The 11,360-nt window shown below is 29.6% G+C and overlaps 1 long non-coding RNA gene across 1 annotated transcript; it reads left to right on the plus strand.

Moving 5' to 3' along the window:
- The first annotated feature begins 2,095 nt into the window (after positions 1-2,095).
- On the plus strand, positions 2,096-10,108 carry LOC120092208. The gene is made up of 4 exons (XR_005485933.1): positions 2,096-2,297; positions 2,538-2,621; positions 9,167-9,559; positions 9,644-10,108. It is a non-coding gene; the product is annotated as an uncharacterized LOC120092208 (long non-coding RNA).
- Positions 10,109-11,360: the final 1,252 nt, after the last annotated feature.

The following is an 11,360-nucleotide window of genomic DNA, read 5'->3' on the forward strand; positions in this document are numbered from 1 at the left end:
ACGCCGAAAGATACTGATAAACTTCTATTAGTGATATTGATAGCCACTGATAAAAGTTTATTAGTATCTATTAGTTTTAAAATTTTGGTAAATATTTTGGTTTATTTTTCTATATTTAAAAACGGTCTTTAAAAAATGAATAAAGAACTAGGATATTTATTTATACAAAAAAATAAAAAACCAACAGTGAAAAACAAATTAATGGTATTATCAACATTAAAAACAAAAACAATAAAAGAATAATGAAAATACATGTAGAATTGACCCAGTCAAAAGAATCCTAAGTATTGACTGAGTCAAAACCCCGAAAGTGACCAATTACAAATCGAAGTCGCAGCGAGTGGTTTGAAAGAAAAAAGAATTTGCATTCGATTTCAATGCAACCTTCAATTCGCAGTTAACCTTTGGCCTGAACTTTCCAATCCTCACGGAGCCGAAATTCAACCTCAGCCGGAGATGGGACTTCATGTTAACGTCGAAGGCGCCGGCAAGGGTCTCACCGTTGAACTCTGCAAGGTCCTCGCCACTTCATGTTAACCTTTGGCCCGATGAGGAGCTTGAGAAAGGTGGTGAGAAGGCAACAGGCACAGCTGCGGCCGTGGCCATGGCGGTGGTAGGTCTTTGCCGGAGGAGGATGATACGCGGAGTGGATGTTTTGTACGAACTTTCTCATTCGCATTTTTGCATTCTTTTTTAGGATTATTTTCAAAATTAAAGTTTTAAAAAATTTGTCTTCATTTTTAAAATCTGGACAAAAATTCAATGTTTACTTGTAAAAGATAAACCATGGATAAGAAATTGTGGAAAAAGAACAATTTTCAAATACTTTAATTTGGCTCACCAATGTAAGTTAGATTGGGATGGTATGAATTACAAACTCAATGGTTGATCTATTAATTTTAAATGTTGATAGAGATAAATTAGTCATTATTATTTTGAAAGTTACCATATTAGTTATTAATTTATTTCAATATTGGATGAAAATTGAAATATAGAAGGGTGTGATGCTAATTTAATTAGAATAAAAATTGGGTCCCAAATATTACTTCATCCCAAGTCACAAATTTCATCTAAAATCTGATCAAGTTTCTATCGTAAAAGTAGTTTGGAAGTATTTATGAAAAGATAATTTTTTAAACAAAAGATAACGATTTTAAGATTCTTTTTTCTTCGTAACTTTAGCCATTTTTATTCTAATTATTACATAACACTATATTGACCACTTTTAAAAGAAACAGAATAGTTTAAAAAAATAGTGGCGCACTGGTTGAAAGATTGGCCTCCTGAAATTTTTTGCTTTTATTTTAGTTCATTCTTTAGTTTCTGGTGTTTAGTTGTTTTTCATGTTCTATTAAAAAAAATAACATTTTTTTAATTATTATTTTTTAATCAATGAAGTAAGTTACTCTTCAAATTTCTAAAAGAGCCCAACATTAAATTTTAAGTTTTGAGGGTCAATATAAATTCTAACTCAAAATTTCAAACAATTAAATGTTCTTTGATAATTGTATGGCTCAAAGTCCCTCATCACTTGGATTAAAAACTAGTGGAGGCACACTTGATTTTTTCTTTTTTTCTTTTTTTTCTTTTTTGCCAATTTTAATTTAAGATACTATGAGCGATTCCATCACAAATAATAGACCTTTTATTTTAATATTGCAATGGGAAGAAATATTTAGTAAAATATGGTAGTTGTAAAAGTATAGGAATTTATTGTTATTTGCCGACCTTTTTTAGAAGCTCAAGGGAAGTCAAAAAGAAAAAAGAGAGAGAGAAAAAGAGGTCAGTTTTGAAAACTCACCTACAAAGATCGAGTCTTCAACATTTGACAAAACCATCTGAGGCTTCAACTGTCCATCTGCTAGGAATCTCTGACCACTTGCTCATCTCGAGACTTGAAGTCTTGACTTGTCTTCTCACCCTAGCTTTTAATTCTTTCACCAACAGCTTTGAAGGCAGCTTTTAATCCTTCATTGACAGCTTTTAACGTTCTACCATTCGTGGGTTGAGTTTTCAACACTCGACCTACCTATTTTTAAACCCCACCACCCACTTCTCAAATCACTCTTCTCAAATCGATTTTTTTCCTCTTTTTTCCTCATATTACTCTCTACTTCTATCTCTCTGTGTCTCATGTAGCTCGTTGCCCCTTTCTTCTTCTCTTTCAAATTTTACTTCTCACAAATTACTTTCTCCCTTTCTGCCTCTTTGTATCTTAAATCACCCTTTTTCATCTCATTCTCCAAAAAATTGTTACTAAATCCTCTTTTTCCCACATTCACCCAACAAATTATGAGGTTTGTGCATCTACTCTACTACATTTCAATTTTTTTTAAATAATTATAAATTTTGTCACTATTTTCATACTATTAAGTTTTTTTTTTTTTTTTTTTTTTTTTTTTTTTTTATATAAGTTTTTATTGCTGTTTGGGAAACAAAGAACCAAAAAGAAGAAACGTTCACTCAACTAAATTCCTATTTTTTTAATTGAAAATAAGTTATAGATCCATATACTCACATATTTTATTTTTTCGTAGTGTTTGTTGCCGGATAACAAATAACAAAGAAAAGAGGAACCGTTGTCACTTTGAGGTTATAAAAGTAAATCTGCTAATGAATTTGTGAGTTTACTTTTTATTTATTACTAGTTTTTTGTTTTTAATACTTTTTTATATTATGTTATGCTAGATATACCATTTTAATTCCTTATAAATTGATGTTATTAATTTTTTTTAATATTATTTATATATTGATATTAGTAGATCTGTCATGTTAACTTTTTTTAATGGTTGTTGAATTCAAGAATATTTATATATTAATGTTAGTAGTTTTTTCTCTATACTTTAATATTCTTATTTATAGTATGTTAGATTTATCATATTAATGTTTTTCTTTTGCATTTTAAATAATATTAGATTTTGTTAGTATATTGTTAGTATTTTAGTATTAATGCATTTTAAAAAGTTTAGTTCTTTTTTGTTATTTGATATAATTTTTTTTATTATATATATTTCTTATAATATTCAATTGTTTTATTATTTAAGTTTGATGTTCAAAGTTTTTATTAATTTTTAATATATTTTTAATATTTTTTTGTTTTTGTTTGTATTGTTGGGTTTTATATCCTAAAACTTGCAGTTTGTAAAATGATAAACATTTTCTATAATCAATAAACTTGTTATTATCTCATAAATTGTAAGAAAGTCTAAATCCAATAAACTAAGACCTATGACTATTGTATTAGTGCTTGAACTTTATGTGGAGACATAATAGTGGATCGGGTTCGAGTAAATAGTCAAAATGATCTATGGTACATGAATGAGGTTGAGTACCTTATTCTGGTAACACCATTGGATGCGGTCTACTCTGTAGTTATTACAAAAAGTTGTAATGTGCTACATACGATGTGATCCTAATTCGTACACGTCATGACATGAGGAGTGGGGGTGTCCTATGTAATGAGTTTGCATAAGATCAGGACCAAGAAATAAGTCACTCTTACTTTATAACGATGTTTACTATTTAAGACTAACTATTTCACCTAGATGACCTAGGTAACTCGATCTTAATCCTGAGCTAACTATGAACTCCTGTTTATTTAGGATTGCCCTTAAATTTGCATAGTTGAGGTTTGGCTCAACAACGCCGGCTCAATAAGACCCCCATTCCAGGGGTAAGACTAGATAGATAGATGCGAACATAGGGTACAAGACAGAGTTCACACCTACTCGATATTGGGATAGGAGAAAAGTTGTTCTCTCAAGTACTGAATCCAAGTCTTGAATAAGGGGCCTCACCCTCTCACTAGGCTGAGAAAGTTTGGTTTAGTGATTGGATCACAAACTAGTTGTTCATTAGAGGATCAGTAGGGACTTGAGGAATAAGACGTAATCTCGGGGGTAAACAGATATTTGACCCAGCCGTTATTACGAACAACCTGTGAAGGGTCAACTTGCTGATTATGGTTAAATCATGTGGACATAATATATCTACTGAGGGGAGTGCAACTATGGGCTTTAGTGGAGTGACCTATTAGTTAACGAATGAAGATTAATTTGGTCTAATGAGTTTAGCCAATTAGTCTCACATCGTTTGAACCCATGATCTGTAGGTCCGCGAGGTCCCCCTACTAGCTCATAACAAACTAGCTCTAGAATAGCGTCATAAGTTAATTTGAAACGTTCAAATTAGAATGAAGGGATTTAGTAATTATATGAGATATAATTATATGTTTAATTTTAGAATTAAATGTAATAGGAGAATTTATATATTTAAGTATAATTTAAATATATGTGTTAAAATTAATTTAATATTTGATATTAAATTAATTAAAATTTTATTTAATAATTAATTTATGAAATTAATTAAATTCTTATTTTAAAAATCAAAATAGTTTATTAAATCAAATTTTGATTTTTAGATAAAATTGAAAAATTAGAAAATAAAAAACACACAAAATGGAAAAAAGAATTTTTCCATTATCCATCACCTAAGTAGCTCACACATGAAGCAATATCTTGGCCTTGTCTTCTCCAAGCATGAGCTGAAACTCATGCAACTCTTCTCTTTACATGTTGATCTGCAATATAATGAAGAGATTGGAGTGAAAATCGGGCATGTAATCTATAAAGAATTTTAGAGAAATTTCGGATTGAAGTAAGGGTTCTTCAACAATGTTGCTGCAGCGAGTTTTTCTCCTTCTACCCTTGATTCAAGCTTGTTTTGAGTCCCACAGTTCAATTTAGAGCACCAAGAGAATAGTGGGGAAGATCTTGAGGTGGTCTACAACAAGATTTGAATGAGCTTTGAAGAAGTTCTACAAGAGTATGTCTTGAAATTCATTTTTTTACTGCAAAAGCATGCTTTATATTATGCCAAAATTAGTGAATTTGAGTGCTTAAATGATCCTTTTGCTTCGCTGCAGTTGATACAATCCAACATGTATTTAAGTTTGATAATTAATAAAATAATTAGTAATGTGTTATTTGTTTTTTTTTATAATATTCAATTTTTTAGTTTTTTTTTTTGTTATTTAATTCAAGTGAATTTTTATTATATAAATTTCTTATAATATTCGATTGTTTTAGTATTTAAATTTGATGTTCAAAGTTTTTTTTATTAGTTTTTTAATATTTTTAATATTTTGTTTGTTGTTTTTTGTATTTAAGTTTAATAATTAGTAAAATAATTAGTAATGTATTGTTTGTTTTTTTTATGATACTCTATTCTTTGAGTATTGTTTTTTATTTACAAAGTTCAGTATTTTTTTATTCAATATAAAATTATTAATTTGAATAAATTTGTATTTTATATATTTCTTATAATATTCGATTGTTTTAGTATTTAAATTTGATGTTCAAAGTTTTTTTATTAGTTTTTTAATATTTTCAATATTTTCAATATTTTTGTTTGTATTTAATTTTGATAGTTAGTAAAATAATTAATAATGTATTGTTTGTTTTTTTTTTTTTTAATAATATTCTATTGTTTTAGTTTAGTTTTTTTTTTTTTAAAAAAAGTTTTTTTTATTATTTAATACAAAATTATTAATTTGAGTGAATTTTTATTATACATATTTCTTATAATATTTGATTGTTTAGTATTTAAGTTTGATGTTCAATATTTTTTATTAGTTTTTTCAATATTCTCAATATATATATATATATATATATTTATATTTTATATTTTTTATTGCATTTAAGTTTGATAATTAGTATAATAATTAGCAATGTATTGTTTTTTTTCTTTTTATAATATTCATTTTTTTGAGTATTTTTTTATTTTAAAAGTTTAGTAATTTTTGTTAATTAATACAAAATTATTAATTTGAGTGAATTTTTATTATATATATTTCTTATGATATTCGATTGTTTTAGTATTTAAGTTTGATGTTCAATGTTTTTTTATTAGTTTTTTTTTAATATTTTTAATATTTTTTGTTTGTTTTTGTTTGTATTTAAGTTTGCTTATTAGTAAAATAATTAGTAATGTATTGTTTTTTTTTATATAATATTCTATTTTTTGAGTATTGTTTTTTATTTAAAAAGTTTGGTAATTTTTTTGTTATTTAATACAAAATTTATTATAATATTCGATTGTTTTAGTATTTAAGTTTGATGATGTTCAAAGTTTTTTTGTTAGTTTTTCTTAATATTTTCTTAAAATTTTTGTTCATTTTTGTTTGTATTTAACTTTTATAATTAGTAAAATAATTAGTAATGTATTGTTTGTTTTTTTTTTCTTTTAGAAAATGACGAATAAATGTTTGAGATTTATGTTGTTTACAAATAGTAATGTGATTGATGGTGTTGATAGAGTTATTATGACCAACCACCATGTGAGGATTTTAGCATAAATATAAATAGTGGGCTTGTTTTTGAACAATTCGTGGAAATGGTAGAGATGACACCTGATGTAGATATGAGAGCAAGTAAATTAGAAATAGTATATAGACATCCTAATCTAACACCATCAGGATCAGTAAGGTTTATGTCATTCCCTATTCATAATGAACAACCAATGAACTTGATGTTCTCAATTACGATGCCATCCTGAATTTAGTGCACTTATATGTTAATGTGATTCGGGTAGGGTGGGATATAAACTTGAATGCACAACCCTTTAGTTAGTTTGAAGATCTGTTTCAATGTACGACCCTGATCCTGAATCAGTTACACCACTATATGATTATGAAGATATGGTGGCTAACAATCAATATAGAGATTTTTGAACAAATAGAAATGATGAATTCAAGGAGTTGGATTTTGATGGTGATGAACATGAGTTACCTTCAGATACATTCAATGATTCGGACATGATTGTAATAGATAGCATTCGAGAACATGACCCAATTGTTGCCGTTATTGATGTTGATAATATCCAATTGTATAAGCGGATGATTTGTCAAGACAAATAAATGCTACAACATAGGTCAAGTATTTTGCTATTAAGTGTCACACGCCATATGAGATTGTGGAATTGACATCAACGATTTGAGCAATACGGTGTAAGAAGTGGGAAGAAGGTTGCAAATGGAGACTTCGTGCAACAAAGAAAAAATCGCATGAATTGTTTGAAATAACTAAGTATGTTGAGAAACATACATGTTTTTACTCAGAACTTAGTCAAAGTCATGCACATTTAGATTCTTTAATGATTACATTAGAGTTTGTGATGCCGTAAGAAAAACCGTTCATCAGCATGGCACAATTACAGTCCAACATAAAAGCAAAATTTAGATATCATGTTCTTTACCCTATGGTGTGGGAGGGCAAAAGAAAGGCATTGACTAAAGTGTTGGGACGGATCATACAAATTATTATCCAGATGGTTGTATATGGTTAATTAGATCAATCCCAATACGTGTGGAATAGAGAGTAAAGGAAATGCCAATTGAAGAACATGTCATCCTGACTTCTATATTTTGGGCATTTGGTTCTTGTATAGAAGCTTTTAATAGATAGTCGATGATTCAGAGAGATATTATCCACTTTTATGGAAAATATCGAGGAAAGTTTCTGATTGCTATATTAGTTGATTCAAACGAGCATCTTCTTTCTCTTGCATTTACCGTTGCTGATGAGGAGTCTACAGACTCATGGGGATTGTTCTTGAAATATTTGAGAGAAATTGTTACAAATGAAGAGGTGTGTTTAATTTTGGATCAATATGCTGACATTATCTCAACAGTGAACAATTTAGAAAATGGTTGGATAGGACCAAAATGTCATCATTGGTTTTGCTTACGACATATTGTTAGCAACTTCAACAAAAAAAAAAAAAATACAAATTCAATACATTGAAGAATTATGTTTATCATTCCGAATGTCAATTCCAAATACAAAAGTTTAATAAAACTATTGAAGACATCAAAGGAGTAAATCAGACTTGTATGAGTTTTGTTGACAACATTGGTTTTGAGCAATGGACTCAAGCACACGACGGAGGATTCAGGTATAAATGGATAACGACAAATCTATCTATGTGCATCAATGGAGTCCTTAAAGGAGATCAAATGCTGACGATAAATGCTCTTGCTCAAATAACATTTTTCAAATGAGTAAACTATTTTGAAAAAAGAAGAGAAGAAATAAGAGTTGTTTTGGAGCGTCGTGATAAATAAACCTGGTGATAATTTACTTTTTTTTTTAGTAATCAACAATTTTTTTCAAATATGTTTGTAATACTAAGTGAGTAAATATTCAAGTACACACACGAAAAAATTTTGAAATGGGCTTCAAGATCTAGTAAACATGAAGTACAGTCATACGATTGATATGATGGTGTATTTCATATGAAAACCAGATGTCATGGCCTCAATGTTAAAGGGGAAAATGTTCAAATACTGAGGTTAGATGGGTCCGGGCGTATTGTTCATGTAATAAATGGCAAGCGTTTGGTATTCCATGCTCGCATTAAATTGGTCTGAGAAGTGTTGTTTGAGTTACCTATTGACGGCGAGCCAGTTCCTAGAGTAATGCATGATGACTGGTTGAATATTTGACAACTGTTACTTGGTATGGTTCCACCTGCTGATAAAATAAAAGGATCGGGGTTAAATTTAATATGATTAGGTGCAGACGAGGAAGCTATCATGAGATATACACAAGCATATATATTACAGATGATGGGTGGAAGTTGTTTTCTAACAAATCAAGTCACTTCATGCACTTGATGTTCTTGCCATTGTTAACCAACCTCTATAATGCAGGACGATAGTCTTGGGATGGAGCATGTTTGGCATGAACATCTATACAAAGCAACAAAATGTGATGCTCGTGAAATCACTAGGCCTTTGATACTTTGGCAATTATGAGCTTGGGAATGCTTTTTAACAATGGCTTCACAGCTCCAACATGTGAATGGTGATCAATTAGCTGGACGAGTCTACGATTTTCGATACGTTATTTAAATTTAATTTAATTTAATAAATATTTTTATATGACTAATATATTTAATTTAAAATCTAAAATATTAATTTAATAATATAGGTGGAGAGACAAATTTTGTGTAACTAGGTCAACTACATATGTAGTTAGTTAGTATAGATACATGTTTGATCTGCTTCAACCTGATCAAGAACATGAACACTGAACCAATTGAATTTTTTATACATATTTTTAATGTACTTGTCTTCAATATTTTTATATAATATTTTATGTTTCAGATTATTTGGGTGCCTTACAAAGCTATCATGGACACTTTGCCCAATTTTTGTACAAACAGTCAACATATTTGGTGGACGATAAGCCCTTTCATATTTTTTCACATTAGTGAGTGGCATTTTCCTAACAGGGTGATCCGACAATTTGGTCTCCAATAGGATATCATATCAGAATGCAATACTAAACCTCTATTGTATGACACCAATCTAAGAATTGGAGATTGATATGAAAAAGTTGCACATTTGGTAGTGCAATGATACTATCGTACAAGGTTTATTGCAACGGGGTATCCAATTGGAAAATTTGATAGGGATGCAGCTCAAAATTACATCAATTGGTACAATATGATTACAAGGCGCTACATTACTCGTCCGAGAACAATTGTGGGTCATCTGGTACATAATTAAATATTGTCTAATTATTGTTAATTTTAATTTATTTTAAATATTGTCTAATTTTTTTTTTTTTATAATTCACAGAGACCAATACAACAGTCGCCTTTGTGATGTTGCAAATTATCCAAATCAAGTCTTTACTATATGCAGTAATAACGAGAGCTATATGGAGGAGATACATTATATGTACAATATATCTATTGCTCCTCTACTAGTTCCTAGGCGTAGGGAACATGCTTGAGTAGAAGAAGATGAGTTCGATGAGGTTAACCACAATGTGGAAGAATTTCCTCCTACGACGCAGATGTAGAGCCATACTTGTTATGTTAGTCTGATGATGATGATGCCACATTTTGGTTCAGGATATTATGATTCAGAGGCTGGTCTATCATCTTCATACATGCATGGACATGGGCGTGATTGTGGAGAGCATAATGAACATTTATACTATGAAGCGCATGTAGATGTAAAGAGCTACCAGAGCAACATTAAGAGAAACCAAAACAATATAAAGAGGAACCAAAGTAACCTAGAGTCAAATTCGACGATGACAACCACCTTGAAATCGACAACGTCCGCCTTGTCGGACACATTGATTTTTTTTATAATTTTTTAATAAATGAGAAACATTAAATGTTATATTGATATAAACATTTTAATATCCATTTTATTATTTTTCAATTATGAATCATAGTTGTAGTATGGAAGAAAAAAAGATTGAGAATTTGTTCTTTTCTATGATGTCTCTTAGAGTTAATTTTATTTATTATTAAGAAATACAGGGGTAAATTTTTCTTCTTATTAAGAAATAGTACAGTAAATTTTCATAAGATACTTTGTTTAGCAAAAGTAAAGGATTAATATTAAAAAAAGAAAACAAAAACTTTATTTAGGGAAGGTAAGGGATTAATATTAAAAAAGAAAAAAGAAAAAAGAAAAAAGAGTCGAGTGTTCAAAACTCGATCATTGTTGGTCGAATTTTGAAAACTCAATAAAGATAAATTTGAGTATCCAACCCTCAACCTACATCAATTTTAAAAAAAATTGTACTGGTCAAACCTCAAAACTACAACATTTCTCCAATTACTTTCAAATCTATAATATTTCACTATTTATTTATCAAACCTGCACTATTCATCCAATTTTACCCAAATAATATATTGAAATATAAAAATGAATAAACAAGAAAAAAAGAGTGGAAATGAAAAATGGAATAATGAAATAAAGCAAGGCCATGACATTTAAGGAATTCCTCTTTGATTTCTATATTTCTGTGCTTTCTCGATGAATAGAATGAATGATACAATTGTGTATACATATTGATAAAGGGGAAGCAATCGTGCCTTAATCCTACACATGTTTGATTGTGATGAAATGAACTCTAACAGAATGTACACAAGAATAATTCTAGATTATTCTTTCCACATGAGGTTCCAGGTAATGTCCAGCTTGGATGGTGAATCACTGTTTGACTGCTTCGTCATCATCTTCCTTATTATCCTGAATATCCCCCTCAAAAGAGAGGTTAGATCTATTAGACCGAGTTCGGTTCCGAGGTACGAGTATTGTGGATATGTAAGAGGTTTGGTGAGACAATCTGCAAGCTGTTCATCCGTGGGAACATATGGGACTTCTAATCGTTTATTGAGCATTTGATCACGCATGAAGTGGATGTCGATTTCTACATGTTTGGTCCGAGCATGAAATATTGGATTCAAGGCTAGTGTTCCAACACCAATATTATGAAGGAAATCAAACACGAGGATTTTCATGAGCAGCGAAAGGGACCATTCTAAATTCC

Source organism: Benincasa hispida, chromosome 11 (genome assembly GCF_009727055.1).
Source record: "Benincasa hispida cultivar B227 chromosome 11, ASM972705v1, whole genome shotgun sequence".
NCBI classification, from domain to species: Eukaryota; Viridiplantae; Streptophyta; class Magnoliopsida; order Cucurbitales; family Cucurbitaceae; genus Benincasa; species Benincasa hispida.